Source organism: Coturnix japonica, chromosome 15, assembly GCF_054131305.1.
Source record: "Coturnix japonica strain WE chromosome 15, WE-NBRP24, whole genome shotgun sequence".
NCBI classification, from domain to species: domain Eukaryota; kingdom Metazoa; phylum Chordata; class Aves; order Galliformes; family Phasianidae; genus Coturnix; species Coturnix japonica.
In genome coordinates, this window is record NC_140677.1 from 10402246 (window position 1) to 10420403 (window position 18158).

Genomic DNA, 18158 nt, shown 5'->3' on the forward strand with positions numbered 1-18158 from the left:
CCATTGCTACAGTGAGAAGGAAAGTAGCCAAGGAGAGAATGAAAGTAATGTAAAGTTAAAAAACACAAGCCTCTCTACAAAACAAATCAATAATATCCTTTTTCCTTAGTAACAATATCTCTGAGCTCAGGTGTTTTTGCTGTGGGGGGGAGGTGTGATGGGGCTGTGAGTGGGAACACCTGAGGGGGCCGCCCTCAGCTGGAAAGGGCGGGAACGCTGAGGGGGGAGAGAGAAAGAGGCGGGAAGAAAAGAGGCGGGAAGAAAAGAGGCGGGAAGAAAAGAGGCGGGAAGCACCTGTGGTATTCTGGGTTCTGATTGGTTGGCGTGCTTCAGGGGACAGCTATAAAAGGAGCGCGCCCGGGCAGGTGTGTGAGGTGTTTTCGTCAGCGTGTGAGGAGGCAACTGGTGCTGTGAGGGAAAGGCGGCGGCGGAGGAGGAGGTGGCAAGCGGTCTCCAGAGTCAAGGTGCGGCGGGGCTGGGGGGCAGCAGATACCCGGTCGGGGCCGAGGTGGGCCGGAGCCGAGCCGAAGTGGGTCGGGGCCGGGCTGAGGTGGGTCGGGGCCGCGACTGCGACAGCCACCGCTACTGTGTGGGCTCCAAAGGAGGGCAGTGGGAGCCAGGGCAGCCACACGGGCTCCGATGGCTGGTGAGTGAAAGGAGCTGGGTCCGGATCCGTCTCATGTGCTCTGATGGGGGGCGGGCGGACGGAGCCGGGCCGTCTGGGCGGGCTCTGAGGGGAGTGACCACTGAAAGCACTCGAAGAGGAAGAGAGGAGCCACGCCGGAAGTGGCAGATTGCCACGTGGAAGAAGATACATGGAAGCAACAGTGAGCAGCAACAATAAAGCAATGTCAACTGCTATCGCCGTGTTGGAAAAAAACATTTTTTTAGTTATTCATTACTTTTTTTTGTTTGTTTGTTTTTTCCTCCTTAGTAATGGGGAGGTAAAAATGTGTGTGTGTGGGGGGGGAATGACATGAGACACTGATGATGAAAAGGGAGAAGCACTAAAGTGTTGCTCCTGGGTATAAGAAGATAAATGTGTTTAAAAAGCTCTATAGGAGGGAGAGGGTGGATGCTCAGAGAAAACTTAATGTTTGAATGTCAAATTTTGTATAGTACTGTAACACGATCCATGGTAATAGATGTAACAAGTGGGAAATCTTCCATGTAAATTCATGTTGGTACATTGTCATGAACAGCTAAATGAGAGAAAAGGTGAATTTATGTGAATGTGAATCTCAAATCCACCAGACAAGGAGAGGAATATGAGCCCACTCCCTGTAAAAGGGCCACAATCAAAATTCAAATAAACCAAGATGGCACAGTGATTGACATAGCACAGAACAATTACAGCATTGAGATTAGGTGTCTACAACAAAAACAGAGCAAGGGGGGGGAATGCAAAGCTTTCCTTGGCTGGGTGGTCACGTGGCAAGTTCCTTTGCGATGTGGAGTTTCCCTTTTCCTTCAGGTGGGGGGCTTGGCATTCCACATGAATAATGTTGTCCCTGCTAATATTTCAGGAGCTGCTGCAGAAGAAAGAAGAGCGGCGTGGGACACCTGGAGGCAGGAGCAAGCAAGAAGAGGAAGCCGAAGCGTGCAGATGCGGGGGGGAAGGAGAAAGGCACCCTGGGCAAAGCACCTGTCCTGTTAGCGGGGACATAGTCACATTTGAGTCTATTGTTGCCGGCGCCATAGGTGTCCAGGCCGGCTTTGTGCTGGGCGACCTCCCTGTAATCAGGGCTCTGGTCTTTGCTGTAGTTGTTGGCCTTTTGCCTTGCTGCTCCTTTAGGCTGCCTGGGGAGCGTGGCCCCCTGTAACGGAGGGCGAGAGCCACCTCTCCGCACCTGAGTGGGAAACGGAGCCCGCTGGACCCCGAGGCAACCCTGTAATCAGGGTAGTGCCTCTTCCCTGCCCCTCTTCCCTCCCTGGCCCCTCGGCATTGTTGCCTGGAGGTGGCGTGTCAATGCGACGGCCCCGTACTCGGGGTGTGCGTCAGGGCATTTGATTTGACCTTTGCCTATAGCTGGGAAGCCCCTTGGCACGTTGAGGTCTGAGGCCTCCGTGCGGCCTAGGTACAGGTCACAGGCTCTTGTGTGTTGCTCGTGGTTGCGGGTTTATTCCCAGGTATCGGCTGCACCGTGTTGTCCTTCCCTTCTGGAAAGTCGCATCTGTGTGTGTGTTCCCCTCCCCTTCCTTGATTGTGTTTGTGGAGTGACTGTGTGACTGAGCTTTCCCTTTAGGCCTCCACAAAGATGGCTGCAGCTTAGCTTCGACTTCCTAGGGGGGAACGGAGGACTTTGGTGCATGCCACAAAAGGGGTGTTCCCTGTTAGTCCCACGAGCGCAGCGAGTGTTCTGTCTCCTTCCCTTTTACTTAGTACAGATCAGAGCCACATGGTAGTTCAGTGTCTGAGGCCGCCCTGTAGCCAGGGCTCGGGCCTGTCCTAGTGTGGGTACCTGTTCCAGTGGCGGCGTGTGTCCCAAGCTTTCCAGCCCCCTGTCCCCCGAGCGGCCCACCCGCCCTGTAATCAGGTGTGTGGTGTCTCTTGCATTGCCGCCGGCTGCTCTAGTCATCCAGTTGGTGGGAATGACCCCTCCCTGTCCCGTCAGAGGGTGCAGGTTGAGGTACTGTTTGTGTGTGTGGTGACCTCCCCGCTCGGTGGGTCGAGGTTGGTCCCTGGGCTCCCTTAAACGAGATGTTGGTGATGTTCTGCTGCTGCTTGGTGGGCCAGCCTGTAGCTCAGGCGTTGGCGGGAGCCTCGCGCTCCCCGGGGCTTCTTGTGGAGGGTGGGATGTGGGGGTACCGTCCTGTAGGCAGGGCTGCGCGTGCCCCCCGGGATTGCTTGATGAGCTGTGTTCTGAGAGATCCCCCTGTAGTTGGGTGGGAAGGTGGCCCCAGCCTTTCAGAGGCGTGGGGTTGGGCTTTATGCCCTACCTGGAATTGGGTCTGGGATCCCAAATTGTCCTTTGGCCATTTTGCCCCGCTGCCTGGCTTCCGAGAGTTGTTCTTGCCGCTGGGGGAGAAACCGGGCTCTGTGGCTCCAGGGGTGTCGTCCACCCGCCTGTAATCAGGCTCTGGGTGTGTGAGCGCTAGTGCTCTGCTGGCAGCCTGTGTAGGGTGACCACCCCGTTAGTGGGGTGCTGGCTTTAGGGAGAAGGAGCCTCCCTCGGCCGTAGGGATGGGGGCTGCCCTGTAATTCAGGGAGCAAGCGTGCCCCACACTCCCGGGCCCTTTGCAATGGAGGCAGTGGCTGGGGGTCCCCTGTAAGCAGGGAAGTTGACTCTTTGGCTGCTGCTTTTTGTGTGCCCAGCCCCATTTGCCCATTCTGCCCGCCTCTGTGATCCCCCGCGGCACCAACTGGAAGTCCAGCGTGAGTCAGAGAGGTGAGAAAAGTTTCTCAAAGCTGTTTTTGCCATTATGAATTTGGAGGGGTGGGGTAGGTGGGTGCAAGCCCTTCCTTTGCTGGGTAATTGCTTGCCAAGTTCCTTTGCGATGTGGAGTTTCCCTTTTCCTTCAGGTGGGGGGCTTGGCATTCCACATGAATAATGTTGTCCCTGCTAATATTTCAGGAGCTGCTGCAGAAGAAAGAAGAGCAGCGTGAGACACCTGGAGGCAGGAGCAAGCAAGAAGAGGAAGCCGAAGCGTGCAGATGCGGGGGGGAAGGAGAAAGGCACCCTGGGCAAAGCACCTGTCCTGTTAGCGGGGACATAGTCACATTTGAGTCTATTGTTGCCGGCGCCATAGGTGTCCAGGCCGGCTTTGTGCTGGGCGACCTCCCTGTAATCAGGGCTCTGGTCTTTGCTGTAGTTGTTGGCCTTTTGCCTTGCTGCTCCTTTAGGCTGCCTGGGGAGCGTGGCCCCCTGTAACGGAGGGCGAGAGCCACCTCTCCGCACCTGAGTGGGAAACGGAGCCCGCTGGACCCCGAGGCAACCCTGTAATCAGGGTAGTGCCTCTTCCCTGCCCCTCTTCCCTCCCTGGCCCCTCGGCATTGTTGCCTGGAGGTGGCGTGTCAATGCGACGGCCCCGTACTCGGGGTGTGCGTCAGGGCATTTGATTTGACCTTTGCCTATAGCTGGGAAGCCCCTTGGCACGTTGAGGTCTGAGGCCTCCGTGCGGCCTAGGTACAGGTCACAGGCTCTTGTGTGTTGCTCGTGGTTGCGGGTTTATTCCCAGGTATCGGCTGCACCGTGTTGTCCTTCCCTTCTGGAAAGTCGCATCTGTGTGTGTGTTCCCCTCCCCTTCCTTGATTGTGTTTGTGGAGTGACTGTGTGACTGAGCTTTCCCTTTAGGCCTCCACAAAGATGGCTGCAGCTTAGCTTCGACTTCCTAGGGGGGAACGGAGGACTTTGGTGCATGCCACAAAAGGGGTGTTCCCTGTTAGTCCCACGAGCGCAGCGAGTGTTCTGTCTCCTTCCCTTTTACTTAGTACAGATCAGAGCCACATGGTAGTTCAGTGTCTGAGGCCGCCCTGTAGCCAGGGCTCGGGCCTGTCCTAGTGTGGGTACCTGTTCCAGTGGCGGCGTGTGTCCCAAGCTTTCCAGCCCCCTGTCCCCCGAGCGGCCCACCCGCCCTGTAATCAGGTGTGTGGTGTCTCTTGCATTGCCGCCGGCTGCTCTAGTCATCCAGTTGGTGGGAATGACCCCTCCCTGTCCCGTCAGAGGGTGCAGGTTGAGGTACTGTTTGTGTGTGTGGTGACCTCCCCGCTCGGTGGGTCGAGGTTGGTCCCTGGGCTCCCTTAAACGAGATGTTGGTGATGTTCTGCTGCTGCTTGGTGGGCCAGCCTGTAGCTCAGGCGTTGGCGGGAGCCTCGCGCTCCCCGGGGCTTCTTGTGGAGGGTGGGATGTGGGGGTACCGTCCTGTAGGCAGGGCTGCGCGTGCCCCCCGGGATTGCTTGATGAGCTGTGTTCTGAGAGACCCCCCTGTAGTTGGGTGGGAAGGTGGCCCCAGCCTTTCAGAGGCGTGGGGTTGGGCTTTATGCCCTACCTGGAATTGGGTCTGGGATCCCAAATTGTCCTTTGGCCATTTTGCCCCGCTGCCTGGCTTCCGAGAGTTGTTCCTGCCGCTGGGGGAGAAACCGGGCTCTGTGGCTCCAGGGGTGTCGTCCACCCGCCTGTAATCAGGCTCTGGGTGTGTGAGCGCTAGTGCTCTGCTGGCAGCCTGTGTAGGGTGACCACCCCGTTAGTGGGGTGCTGGCTTTAGGGAGAAGGAGCCTCCCTCGGCCGTAGGGATGGGGGCTGCCCTGTAATTCAGGGAGCAAGCGTGCCCCACACTCCCGGGCCCTTTGCAATGGAGGCAGTGGCTGGGGGTCCCCTGTAAGCAGGGAAGTTGACTCTTTGGCTGCTGCTTTTTGTGTGCCCAGCCCCATTTGCCCATTCTGCCCGCCTCTGTGATCCCCCGCGGCACCAACTGGAAGTCCACCGTGAGTCAGAGAGGTGAGAAAAGTTTCTCAAAGCTGTTTTTGCCATTATGAATTTGGAGGGGTGGGGTAGGTGGGTGCAAGCCCTTCCTTTGCTGGGTAATTGCTTGCCAAGTTCCTTTGCGATGTGGAGTTTCCCTTTTCCTTCAGGTGGGGGGCTTGGCATTCCACATGAATAATGTTGTCCCTGCTAATATTTCAGGAGCTGCTGCAGAAGAAAGAAGAGCAGCGTGGGACACCTGGAGGCAGGAGCAAGCAAGAAGAGGAAGCCGAAGCGTGCAGATGCGGGGGGGAAGGAGAAAGGCACCCTGGGCAAAGCACCTGTCCTGTTAGCGGGGACATAGTCACATTTGAGTCTATTGTTGCCGGCGCCATAGGTGTCCAGGCCGGCTTTGTGCTGGGCGACCTCCCTGTAATCAGGGCTCTGGTCTTTGCTGTAGTTGTTGGCCTTTTGCCTTGCTGCTCCTTTAGGCTGCCTGGGGAGCGTGGCCCCCTGTAACGGAGGGCGAGAGCCACCTCTCCGCACCTGAGTGGGAAACGGAGCCCGCTGGACCCCGAGGCAACCCTGTAATCAGGGTAGTGCCTCTTCCCTGCCCCTCTTCCCTCCCTGGCCCCTCGGCATTGTTGCCTGGAGGTGGCGTGTCAATGCGACGGCCCCGTACTCGGGGTGTGCGTCAGGGCATTTGATTTGACCTTTGCCTATAGCTGGGAAGCCCCTTGGCACGTTGAGGTCTGAGGCCTCCGTGCGGCCTAGGTACAGGTCACAGGCTCTTGTGTGTTGCTCGTGGTTGCGGGTTTATTCCCAGGTATCGGCTGCACCGTGTTGTCCTTCCCTTCTGGAAAGTCGCATCTGTGTGTGTGTTCCCCTCCCCTTCCTTGATTGTGTTTGTGGAGTGACTGTGTGACTGAGCTTTCCGTTTAGGCCTCCACAAAGATGGCTGCAGCTTAGCTTTGACTTCCTAGGGGGGAACGGAGGACTTTGGTGCATGCCACAAAAGGGGTGTTCCCTGTTAGTCCCACGAGCGCAGCGAGTGTTCTGTCTCCTTCCCTTTTACTTAGTACAGATCAGAGCCACATGGTAGTTCAGTGTCTGAGGCCGCCCTGTAGCCAGGGCTCGGGCCTGTCCTAGTGTGGGTACCTGTTCCAGTGGCGGCGTGTGTCCCAAGCTTTCCAGCCCCCTGTCCCCCGAGCGGCCCACCCGCCCTGTAATCAGGTGTGTGGTGTCTCTTGCATTGCCGCCGGCTGCTCTAGTCATCCAGTTGGTGGGAATGACCCCTCCCTGTCCCGTCAGAGGGTGCAGGTTGAGGTACTGTTTGTGTGTGTGGTGACCTCCCCGCTCGGTGGGTCGAGGTTGGTCCCTGGGCTCCCTTAAACGAGATGTTGGTGATGTTCTGCTGCTGCTTGGTGGGCCAGCCTGTAGCTCAGGCGTTGGCGGGAGCCTCGCGCTCCCCGGGGCTTCTTGTGGAGGGTGGGATGTGGGGGTACCGTCCTGTAGGCAGGGCTGCGCGTGCCCCCCGGGATTGCTTGATGAGCTGTGTTCTGAGAGACCCCCCTGTAGTTGGGTGGGAAGGTGGCCCCAGCCTTTCAGAGGCGTGGGGTTGGGCTTTATGCCCTACCTGGAATTGGGTCTGGGATCCCAAATTGTCCTTTGGCCATTTTGCCCCGCTGCCTGGCTTCCGAGAGTTGTTCCTGCCGCTGGGGGAGAAACCGGGCTCTGTGGCTCCAGGGGTGTCGTCCACCCGCCTGTAATCAGGCTCTGGGTGTGTGAGCGCTAGTGCTCTGCTGGCAGCCTGTGTAGGGTGACCACCCCGTTAGTGGGGTGCTGGCTTTAGGGAGAAGGAGCCTCCCTCGGCCGTAGGGATGGGGGCTGCCCTGTAATTCAGGGAGCAAGCGTGCCCCACACTCCCGGGCCCTTTGCAATGGAGGCAGTGGCTGGGGGTCCCCTGTAAGCAGGGAAGTTGACTCTTTGGCTGCTGCTTTTTGTGTGCCCAGCCCCATTTGCCCATTCTGCCCGCCTCTGTGATCCCCCGCGGCACCAACTGGAAGTCCACCGTGAGTCAGAGAGGTGAGAAAAGTTTCTCAAAGCTGTTTTTGCCATTATGAATTTGGAGGGGTGGGGTAGGTGGGTGCAAGCCCTTCCTTTGCTGGGTAATTGCTTGCCAAGTTCCTTTGCGATGTGGAGTTTCCCTTTTCCTTCAGGTGGGGGGCTTGGCATTCCACATGAATAATGTTGTCCCTGCTAATATTTCAGGAGCTGCTGCAGAAGAAAGAAGAGCGGCGTGGGACACCTGGAGGCAGGAGCAAGCAAGAAGAGGAAGCCGAAGCGTGCAGATGCGGGGGGGAAGGAGAAAGGCACCCTGGGCAAAGCACCTGTCCTGTTAGCGGGGACATAGTCACATTTGAGTCTATTGTTGCCGGCGCCATAGGTGTCCAGGCCGGCTTTGTGCTGGGCGACCTCCCTGTAATCAGGGCTCTGGTCTTTGCTGTAGTTGTTGGCCTTTTGCCTTGCTGCTCCTTTAGGCTGCCTGGGGAGCGTGGCCCCCTGTAACGGAGGGCGAGAGCCACCTCTCCGCACCTGAGTGGGAAACGGAGCCCGCTGGACCCCGAGGCAACCCTGTAATCAGGGTAGTGCCTCTTCCCTGCCCCTCTTCCCTCCCTGGCCCCTCGGCATTGTTGCCTGGAGGTGGCGTGTCAATGCGACGGCCCCGTACTCGGGGTGTGCGTCAGGGCATTTGATTTGACCTTTGCCTATAGCTGGGAAGCCCCTTGGCACGTTGAGGTCTGAGGCCTCCGTGCGGCCTAGGTACAGGTCACAGGCTCTTGTGTGTTGCTCGTGGTTGCGGGTTTATTCCCAGGTATCGGCTGCACCGTGTTGTCCTTCCCTTCTGGAAAGTCGCATCTGTGTGTGTGTTCCCCTCCCCTTCCTTGATTGTGTTTGTGGAGTGACTGTGTGACTGAGCTTTCCCTTTAGGCCTCCACAAAGATGGCTGCAGCTTAGCTTCGACTTCCTAGGGGGGAACGGAGGACTTTGGTGCATGCCACAAAAGGGGTGTTCCCTGTTAGTCCCACGAGCGCAGCGAGTGTTCTGTCTCCTTCCCTTTTACTTAGTACAGATCAGAGCCACATGGTAGTTCAGTGTCTGAGGCCGCCCTGTAGCCAGGGCTCGGGCCTGTCCTAGTGTGGGTACCTGTTCCAGTGGCGGCGTGTGTCCCAAGCTTTCCAGCCCCCTGTCCCCCGAGCGGCCCACCCGCCCTGTAATCAGGTGTGTGGTGTCTCTTGCATTGCCGCCGGCTGCTCTAGTCATCCAGTTGGTGGGAATGACCCCTCCCTGTCCCGTCAGAGGGTGCAGGTTGAGGTACTGTTTGTGTGTGTGGTGACCTCCCCGCTCGGTGGGTCGAGGTTGGTCCCTGGGCTCCCTTAAACGAGATGTTGGTGATGTTCTGCTGCTGCTTGGTGGGCCAGCCTGTAGCTCAGGCGTTGGCGGGAGCCTCGCGCTCCCCGGGGCTTCTTGTGGAGGGTGGGATGTGGGGGTACCGTCCTGTAGGCAGGGCTGCGCGTGCCCCCCGGGATTGCTTGATGAGCTGTGTTCTGAGAGACCCCCCTGTAGTTGGGTGGGAAGGTGGCCCCAGCCTTTCAGAGGCGTGGGGTTGGGCTTTATGCCCTACCTGGAATTGGGTCTGGGATCCCAAATTGTCCTTTGGCCATTTTGCCCCGCTGCCTGGCTTCCGAGAGTTGTTCCTGCCGCTGGGGGAGAAACCGGGCTCTGTGGCTCCAGGGGTGTCGTCCACCCGCCTGTAATCAGGCTCTGGGTGTGTGAGCGCTAGTGCTCTGCTGGCAGCCTGTGTAGGGTGACCACCCCGTTAGTGGGGTGCTGGCTTTAGGGAGAAGGAGCCTCCCTCGGCCGTAGGGATGGGGGCTGCCCTGTAATTCAGGGAGCAAGCGTGCCCCACACTCCCGGGCCCTTTGCAATGGAGGCAGTGGCTGGGGGTCCCCTGTAAGCAGGGAAGTTGACTCTTTGGCTGCTGCTTTTTGTGTGCCCAGCCCCATTTGCCCATTCTGCCCGCCTCTGTGATCCCCCGCGGCACCAACTGGAAGTCCACCGTGAGTCAGAGAGGTGAGAAAAGTTTCTCAAAGCTGTTTTTGCCATTATGAATTTGGAGGGGTGGGGTAGGTGGGTGCAAGCCCTTCCTTTGCTGGGTAATTGCTTGCCAAGTTCCTTTGCGATGTGGAGTTTCCCTTTTCCTTCAGGTGGGGGGCTTGGCATTCCACATGAATAATGTTGTCCCTGCTAATATTTCAGGAGCTGCTGCAGAAGAAAGAAGAGCGGCGTGGGACACCTGGAGGCAGGAGCAAGCAAGAAGAGGAAGCCGAAGCGTGCAGATGCGGGGGGGAAGGAGAAAGGCACCCTGGGCAAAGCACCTGTCCTGTTAGCGGGGACATAGTCACATTTGAGTCTATTGTTGCCGGCGCCATAGGTGTCCAGGCCGGCTTTGTGCTGGGCGACCTCCCTGTAATCAGGGCTCTGGTCTTTGCTGTAGTTGTTGGCCTTTTGCCTTGCTGCTCCTTTAGGCTGCCTGGGGAGCGTGGCCCCCTGTAACGGAGGGCGAGAGCCACCTCTCCGCACCTGAGTGGGAAACGGAGCCCGCTGGACCCCGAGGCAACCCTGTAATCAGGGTAGTGCCTCTTCCCTGCCCCTCTTCCCTCCCTGGCCCCTCGGCATTGTTGCCTGGAGGTGGCGTGTCAATGCGACGGCCCCGTACTCGGGGTGTGCGTCAGGGCATTTGATTTGACCTTTGCCTATAGCTGGGAAGCCCCTTGGCACGTTGAGGTCTGAGGCCTCCGTGCGGCCTAGGTACAGGTCACAGGCTCTTGTGTGTTGCTCGTGGTTGCGGGTTTATTCCCAGGTATCGGCTGCACCGTGTTGTCCTTCCCTTCTGGAAAGTCGCATCTGTGTGTGTGTTCCCCTCCCCTTCCTTGATTGTGTTTGTGGAGTGACTGTGTGACTGAGCTTTCCCTTTAGGCCTCCACAAAGATGGCTGCAGCTTAGCTTCGACTTCCTAGGGGGGAACGGAGGACTTTGGTGCATGCCACAAAAGGGGTGTTCCCTGTTAGTCCCACGAGCGCAGCGAGTGTTCTGTCTCCTTCCCTTTTACTTAGTACAGATCAGAGCCACATGGTAGTTCAGTGTCTGAGGCCGCCCTGTAGCCAGGGCTCGGGCCTGTCCTAGTGTGGGTACCTGTTCCAGTGGCGGCGTGTGTCCCAAGCTTTCCAGCCCCCTGTCCCCCGAGCGGCCCACCCGCCCTGTAATCAGGTGTGTGGTGTCTCTTGCATTGCCGCCGGCTGCTCTAGTCATCCAGTTGGTGGGAATGACCCCTCCCTGTCCCGTCAGAGGGTGCAGGTTGAGGTACTGTTTGTGTGTGTGGTGACCTCCCCGCTCGGTGGGTCGAGGTTGGTCCCTGGGCTCCCTTAAACGAGATGTTGGTGATGTTCTGCTGCTGCTTGGTGGGCCAGCCTGTAGCTCAGGCGTTGGCGGGAGCCTCGCGCTCCCCGGGGCTTCTTGTGGAGGGTGGGATGTGGGGGTACCGTCCTGTAGGCAGGGCTGCGCGTGCCCCCCGGGATTGCTTGATGAGCTGTGTTCTGAGAGACCCCCCTGTAGTTGGGTGGGAAGGTGGCCCCAGCCTTTCAGAGGCGTGGGGTTGGGCTTTATGCCCTACCTGGAATTGGGTCTGGGATCCCAAATTGTCCTTTGGCCATTTTGCTCCGCTGCCTGGCTTCCGAGAGTTGTTCCTGCCGCTGGGGGGGAAACCGGGCTCTGTGGCTCCAGGGGTGTCGTCCACCCGCCTGTAATCAGGCTCTGGGTGTGTGAGCGCTAGTGCTCTGCTGGCAGCCTGTGTAGGGTGACCACCCCGTTAGTGGGGTGCTGGCTTTAGGGAGAAGGAGCCTCCCTCGGCCGTAGGGATGGGGGCTGCCCTGTAATTCAGGGAGCAAGCGTGCCCCACACTCCCGGGCCCTTTGCAATGGAGGCAGTGGCTGGGGGTCCCCTGTAAGCAGGGAAGTTGACTCTTTGGCTGCTGCTTTTTGTGTGCCCAGCCCCATTTGCCCATTCTGCCCGCCTCTGTGATCCCCCGCGGCACCAACTGGAAGTCCACCGTGAGTCAGAGAGGTGAGAAAAGTTTCTCAAAGCTGTTTTTGCCATTATGAATTTGGAGGGGTGGGGTAGGTGGGTGCAAGTCCTTCCTTTGCTGGGTAATTGCTTGCCAAGTTCCTTTGCGATGTGGAGTTTCCCTTTTCCTTCAGGTGGGGGGCTTGGCATTCCACATGAATAATGTTGTCCCTGCTAATATTTCAGGAGCTGCTGCAGAAGAAAGAAGAGCGGCGTGGGACACCTGGAGGCAGGAGCAAGCAAGAAGAGGAAGCCGAAGCGTGCAGATGCGGGGGGGAAGGAGAAAGGCACCCTGGGCAAAGCACCTGTCCTGTTAGCGGGGACATAGTCACATTTGAGTCTATTGTTGCCGGCGCCATAGGTGTCCAGGCCGGCTTTGTGCTGGGCGACCTCCCTGTAATCAGGGCTCTGGTCTTTGCTGTAGTTGTTGGCCTTTTGCCTTGCTGCTCCTTTAGGCTGCCTGGGGAGCGTGGCCCCCTGTAACGGAGGGCGAGAGCCACCTCTCCGCACCTGAGTGGGAAACGGAGCCCGCTGGACCCCGAGGCAACCCTGTAATCAGGGTAGTGCCTCTTCCCTGCCCCTCTTCCCTCCCTGGCCCCTCGGCATTGTTGCCTGGAGGTGGCGTGTCAATGCGACGGCCCCGTACTCGGGGTGTGCGTCAGGGCATTTGATTTGACCTTTGCCTATAGCTGGGAAGCCCCTTGGCACGTTGAGGTCTGAGGCCTCCGTGCGGCCTAGGTACAGGTCACAGGCTCTTGTGTGTTGCTCGTGGTTGCGGGTTTATTCCCAGGTATCGGCTGCACCGTGTTGTCCTTCCCTTCTGGAAAGTCGCATCTGTGTGTGTGTTCCCCTCCCCTTCCTTGATTGTGTTTGTGGAGTGACTGTGTGACTGAGCTTTCCCTTTAGGCCTCCACAAAGATGGCTGCAGCTTAGCTTCGACTTCCTAGGGGGGAACGGAGGACTTTGGTGCATGCCACAAAAGGGGTGTTCCCTGTTAGTCCCACGAGCGCAGCGAGTGTTCTGTCTCCTTCCCTTTTACTTAGTACAGATCAGAGCCACATGGTAGTTCAGTGTCTGAGGCCGCCCTGTAGCCAGGGCTCGGGCCTGTCCTAGTGTGGGTACCTGTTCCAGTGGCGGCGTGTGTCCCAAGCTTTCCAGCCCCCTGTCCCCCGAGCGGCCCACCCACCCTGTAATCAGGTGTGTGGTGTCTCTTGCATTGCCGCCGGCTGCTCTAGTCATCCAGTTGGTGGGAATGACCCCTCCCTGTCCCGTCAGAGGGTGCAGGTTGAGGTACTGTTTGTGTGTGTGGTGACCTCCCCGCTCGGTGGGTCGAGGTTGGTCCCTGGGCTCCCTTAAACGAGATGTTGGTGATGTTCTGCTGCTGCTTGGTGGGCCAGCCTGTAGCTCAGGCGTTGGCGGGAGCCTCGCGCTCCCCGGGGCTTCTTGTGGAGGGTGGGATGTGGGGGTACCGTCCTGTAGGCAGGGCTGCGCGTGCCCCCCGGGATTGCTTGATGAGCTGTGTTCTGAGAGACCCCCCTGTAGTTGGGTGGGAAGGTGGCCCCAGCCTTTCAGAGGCGTGGGGTTGGGCTTTATGCCCTACCTGGAATTGGGTCTGGGATCCCAAATTGTCCTTTGGCCATTTTGCCCCGCTGCCTGGCTTCCGAGAGTTGTTCCTGCCGCTGGGGGAGAAACCGGGCTCTGTGGCTCCAGGGGTGTCGTCCACCCGCCTGTAATCAGGCTCTGGGTGTGTGAGCGCTAGTGCTCTGCTGGCAGCCTGTGTAGGGTGACCACCCCGTTAGTGGGGTGCTGGCTTTAGGAAGAAGGAGCCTCCCTCGGCCGTAGGGATGGGGGCTGCCCTGTAATTCAGGGAGCAAGCGTGCCCCACACTCCCGGGCCCTTTGCAATGGAGGCAGTGGCTGGGGGTCCCCTGTAAGCAGGGAAGTTGACTCTTTGGCTGCTGCTTTTTGTGTGCCCAGCCCCATTTGCCCATTCTGCCCGCCTCTGTGATCCCCCGCGGCACCAACTGGAAGTCCAGCGTGAGTCAGAGAGGTGAGAAAAGTTTCTCAAAGCTGTTTTTGCCATTATGAATTTGGAGGGGTGGGGTAGGTGGGTGCAAGCCCTTCCTTTGCTGGGTAATTGCTTGCCAAGTTCCTTTGCGATGTGGAGTTTCCCTTTTCCTTCAGGTGGGGGGCTTGGCATTCCGCATGACTAATGGTGTCCCCGTTAATGTTTCAGGAGCTGCTGCAGAAGAAAGAAGATGTGTTGCGGGGGACCTGGAGGCAGGAGCAAGCAAGAAGATACTGCTGTTGACTGTCAGTTTGTTTCTGTAATCCTTTTCCTTCTGGAGCCTCAGCTGTCATGTATGTATTGCTTGTTCATTCCTTCTTTTTGCTATGGTCCTCTGTGAATAAAATTTGTTTGCTTGGTTTTTACAGTGTTATCTGCCTTTAATCTCTTGCCTTCTTTGAATTTTGGTGTTACATTCCGTAGCTGTTTGCATGATGCTGTTTCTTATTTCTTACTGGTTGGATTGCCATTTTGCCTTTTCTTTCTTTCCTCCATGCATAGGGAAGATCGTTTTTTCTCAGCTGTAGGTTTTGCTGGCCTTTCTTTGGTGTTTAGTGGTTACTGATACGGCCCAGCTCTTCCCATAAAACTGCCCACATTCTCTGTCAAGCCGGCTCTGTTTAGGTTTTCTGTCAGTTAAGTTGCCTCACGTTGAAGAGCAAATACTGTGTCCTTGCTGAAACTAAATGAATATCCATCCATTGTCCTCTCCCACTTATGTTATGTTGAGGTCTCGCAATAATTTTATACAATCTAAGTGATTACCATCTCCTGTCTTACTTTTTGATGTGTATACACATCAAATTCCCATGGCCTTGTAATGTGTCCATCTGTGAAGTTCATTTAAGTTGTAATTTTGGGCTTTTTTAAGGAATTTTTTGCTTGACCAACTAGACCCTCGAGCAGCAGCAGAGAGCCCGATGAACTCCCAGCTCCTTCCACATGTGATATGGTATGGAAGTGGCAGGTCCTCAATTGCCCTGTGCTGCCTGCTATACTGACACTCAGGTGCTCCATCAGCCCTCGCTCTCTGGAATACCAGAACTCAGGTATCCGTGTGTGCCCACAGAGCATTGCTGTTCTTCCTTCTGGTGTGCATCTTTCAGCCGTGTGATGGCTGCAGGGTTTTCTCACCCTGTAAAGAAAAGCAATCTCAGAGAGAATCTATGGGGAGGGGGAGCCGTGACAGCTCTGAAACTTCTCTTTGCTGTGTGGTTGGTCGACCTGCTGTCGGTTCCTCTGGCTGTGCCCGCTGCCAGCTTTCTGACATGAAACCCCAGCCTTCTGCTTCCTGCTTGGAAAGGTCACAGCTTGAGCTGCGGCCAGCAGCATTGCTGGCACCCTCCCAGCTGCACAGGGAGACGTGCAGGTGTTCAAACAATGCCTGCTTGTTAGGGGGGCTCAGGGCTGTGCGGCCCCAACAAGCCTTGCTGAAGGACGGGTGCTGGCACAGCAGGGGGAGCATTTGCCCGCCTGGTGGCAATGTTACACTGCGAGTCAAGGTTTGCAATTTGGAGGAGAGCAGCAAAACCTGTATTAAATCTGTTCTGAGTGTGCGCAGGGTTGTTTTTCCTTTGCTGTTAAGCTGATGGGTGTCCTGCAATGTAAAAAGTGAACTCCGTCCCCAACTATTCTTTCTAGGTCCTGGAATCGGGGCCAGGACTGAAGGAGCTTAAAGCTGAAAAGCAAAAATGATCTTCTCCTTTTACGGTGTTTATAATAGTTAGAATACAGTCTATCATTATTCAAGCCTGCTCAGTGTCAGAGGTGGCTGCTGAGACAGCCACAGCCTGCTGAATAGTGCTCTGCAATTTAGCCTAGACTGAGACAGTCAATGGGATCGGAAAGGAAGCGAGAAAAGTAGCATTTAAAACCAAAATCGATATTCTAAGCTGGGGACCTAATTAGTCAGCGGGGCTGTAAGCTGCTGCTTTATTGCATGCGACTGCGTGGATCTAAAATTGAAGCCCTGCAGGCCAGGTTCTAACAACACTCTGGGTGTTGCTGACGTGGTGCTGTATGTGAGGATGCTCCTGAGCTCTGCTGTTTTGCCAGTGACCAACTGTGAGTGTATCGTGTTAACGGTGGTTGTGGTGAAGGTTGGTGGAGGTATCTGCTCTTGGATTTTGCTGCTTACAGAAAGCTGTGTGTACCTGTGTGCTGTAGGAACTGGCTGCTGGTTCATCCTCCATATCCCAAACCAACCCAGTGCTGCCTTTCCCCCATATGAGGTTTCCTTTGTTTCTGAGGCTGTAGAACTTGTGAGATAGGACTGTGTGTTCGTTAGAAATGCTCTGAAAGGAACTTGGCTTCTCATAGGCTCATAGCTTGAAGTTTGAGCTGGTACTTCTTCAAAACTATGTATATATGTATTTCTAAAAGCACCTTGCTTGGGAATGAGAGCAGCCCCTCTTACTTTGTGTAACCCCTTTTAGAGATGGGTTGAGCTTTGGGTTTGTTCAGTGCCTCCTATTGAAGTAGTGCAGGTGGTGGATGCGCTCTGTCCCTGCCTGCAGCAGTTGGCTTTCAGTTCATGTCCCTCTGGCTGCCCACCTGAGTTCATTTTTTCTCACAGTGGGATGTGTGGATTTGTTCACGTTCTGAAGCATTTGCATAGGGACAAACAATCACAAAAGAGCAGCAAAGTACGTAATGAATCACTGCTCTGGCTTTTGCGCTTCCCTCCACCGAGCGTTCCTGTTATTAATAACACTCTGTGAGCTATCTGCTATCTCGAATGCTGGATAGCGTTCTGCTGGCCTGCGGGTTTCCTGTGCAATCTGTTTCACACATGCATAGCAAAGACCCAACCAGACCCAAAGCTCCTGCACCTCGTGCTGGCCCAGCTGGGCAGCTCTGCTTCTCCCTCGTGACCCCCACAGGAGGGAGGTGGTGGAGACCTGAGTGTGTGGGGAGCACGATGGGGCCATTCCCTTCCATTTGTATTATGGCAGAGAGGGGGTCTGGTGCCCCTGAAAGCTGGTGGTGATACGTCTGTGTGCTGCTGGAGGGGCCTGGGATTAGACAGAGTAAATTCACCCTATGAAAAATCGATCCCAATGGACAGGACCCTTTAGGAACGTGGAGTTATCAGCCTCTCTAATCTTCAGTGCCCATCACCTGTACCCAAGCTGGTACAATATGGATGTCCAGGCAGGCCACAGCCATTCAATAATGCTGCTGTTCCACATCCTCTCATTAATACTGAGCTGGTTGTGCATCGCTCCTGGTCAGAGGTCCAGGAAACCGCATACAGCTCCTGGACATGCAGGGTGCTGGGGAGAGCAGGAGGAGGGAAATGCTCCTGGATCTGTTGCTTGAGCTAAACTTGGTCTTGCTTGCTTTTGTAATGATGGAAGAAGACTGCGTTAAGCATGATTACACAGCATAAGGAGTATTATGCTTATGAAATAATGTCTTTTACCACATTACATTTGATATACCCACCACACTGGATGTGGGACTGCAGTGCGTGTAAAGAGACGAGGAGTTGGCTGCTGTTACCCTGTGAGATGCTGGAGATGGGACTGCAGGTGTGAGTGTAAGGCTTTGGGTGATACTCAGATAACTCCACAAGTGTTATTGCTGTGTCCCAGTGTGAGGGGCACGCAGGGCAGAGCTGCATTGGCAACTTCATATACCCCAAATGTGGTGTGCTGGGTTTCAAATCTCCCTTCTAAGCGGACAGAATAGTTACTTGTGTGAGGTCACTGGAAATTAAGTCTACCTTTCCAGCTTTCTCCTTACATTGGGTACTCCTGCCCTGGAGATGCTCAAGGCCAGAGTAGATGGGACTTTGGGCAGGCAGAGCTGGTGTGGGGCAAACAGCCCATGGCAGGGGTTGGACCTGGATGGGCTTTGTGATCCCTTCCAACACAAGCTGCTCTAAGGTTGGAAGAATTAACACAGCTCCTGCTGACCAGCTTTGCCCTGGCAGTTGAGGAGGAGAATGTGCATGAAACTGCTGAGCCGTGCTCACGTGGTGAAAGCAGGGATGTGGCTGTGTTTTGTTGCACAGCCTTTGGTCCCTGTGTATTCCCCTGTGACCCAGGCTGAGCTCATTGCCCAAGAGCTCATCCTGCTGTAGGAGTGAGTCCTGCTCAGTGCTGCTCTGGACGGCTCAAAGCCCAGCACTGCTGGCTCACAAGATCTGTTTTCAAGGCTGTTCTTCCATACTGCTCTGTACCGTGGGGTGCTGCTGCTCTCTTTAGAGCCATACTTTGCCCTGGAGGTGGCTGTGTCCCACTGATGGAGCGGAGCAGTGGAAGCACTACTAGACTGGGCCACTGTAAAATACTCTTTATCAAAAACTAGCATTGCAAAGAGTGCTGTAATTCTTTTGACCCCTCTCTGGGTTCCCCCCCCCCCCCCTTTGTGAGAATACATCCAGTGTTTAATTAATAATTTTTTAATCTCTCTCTCTCTCTCCAGACTTTTTGTTCCAGCCCTGCTGTGGGGCTGAATGACAGCCTAATAACCTGCTCTGAGGCCGGTGGCAGGTGTCCC

At 56.1% G+C, this 18158-nt stretch overlaps 1 long non-coding RNA gene across 1 annotated transcript; it reads left to right on the forward strand.

Annotated features, from left to right (window-relative positions):
• Positions 1–307: 307 nt before the first annotated feature.
• On the forward strand, positions 308–14017 carry LOC146758360 (uncharacterized). The gene is made up of 8 exons (XR_014934622.1): positions 308–464; positions 1527–3389; positions 3576–5438; positions 5625–7487; positions 7674–9536; positions 9723–11585; positions 11772–13634; positions 13821–14017. It is a non-coding gene; the product is annotated as an uncharacterized LOC146758360 (long non-coding RNA).
• Positions 14018–18158: the final 4141 nt, after the last annotated feature.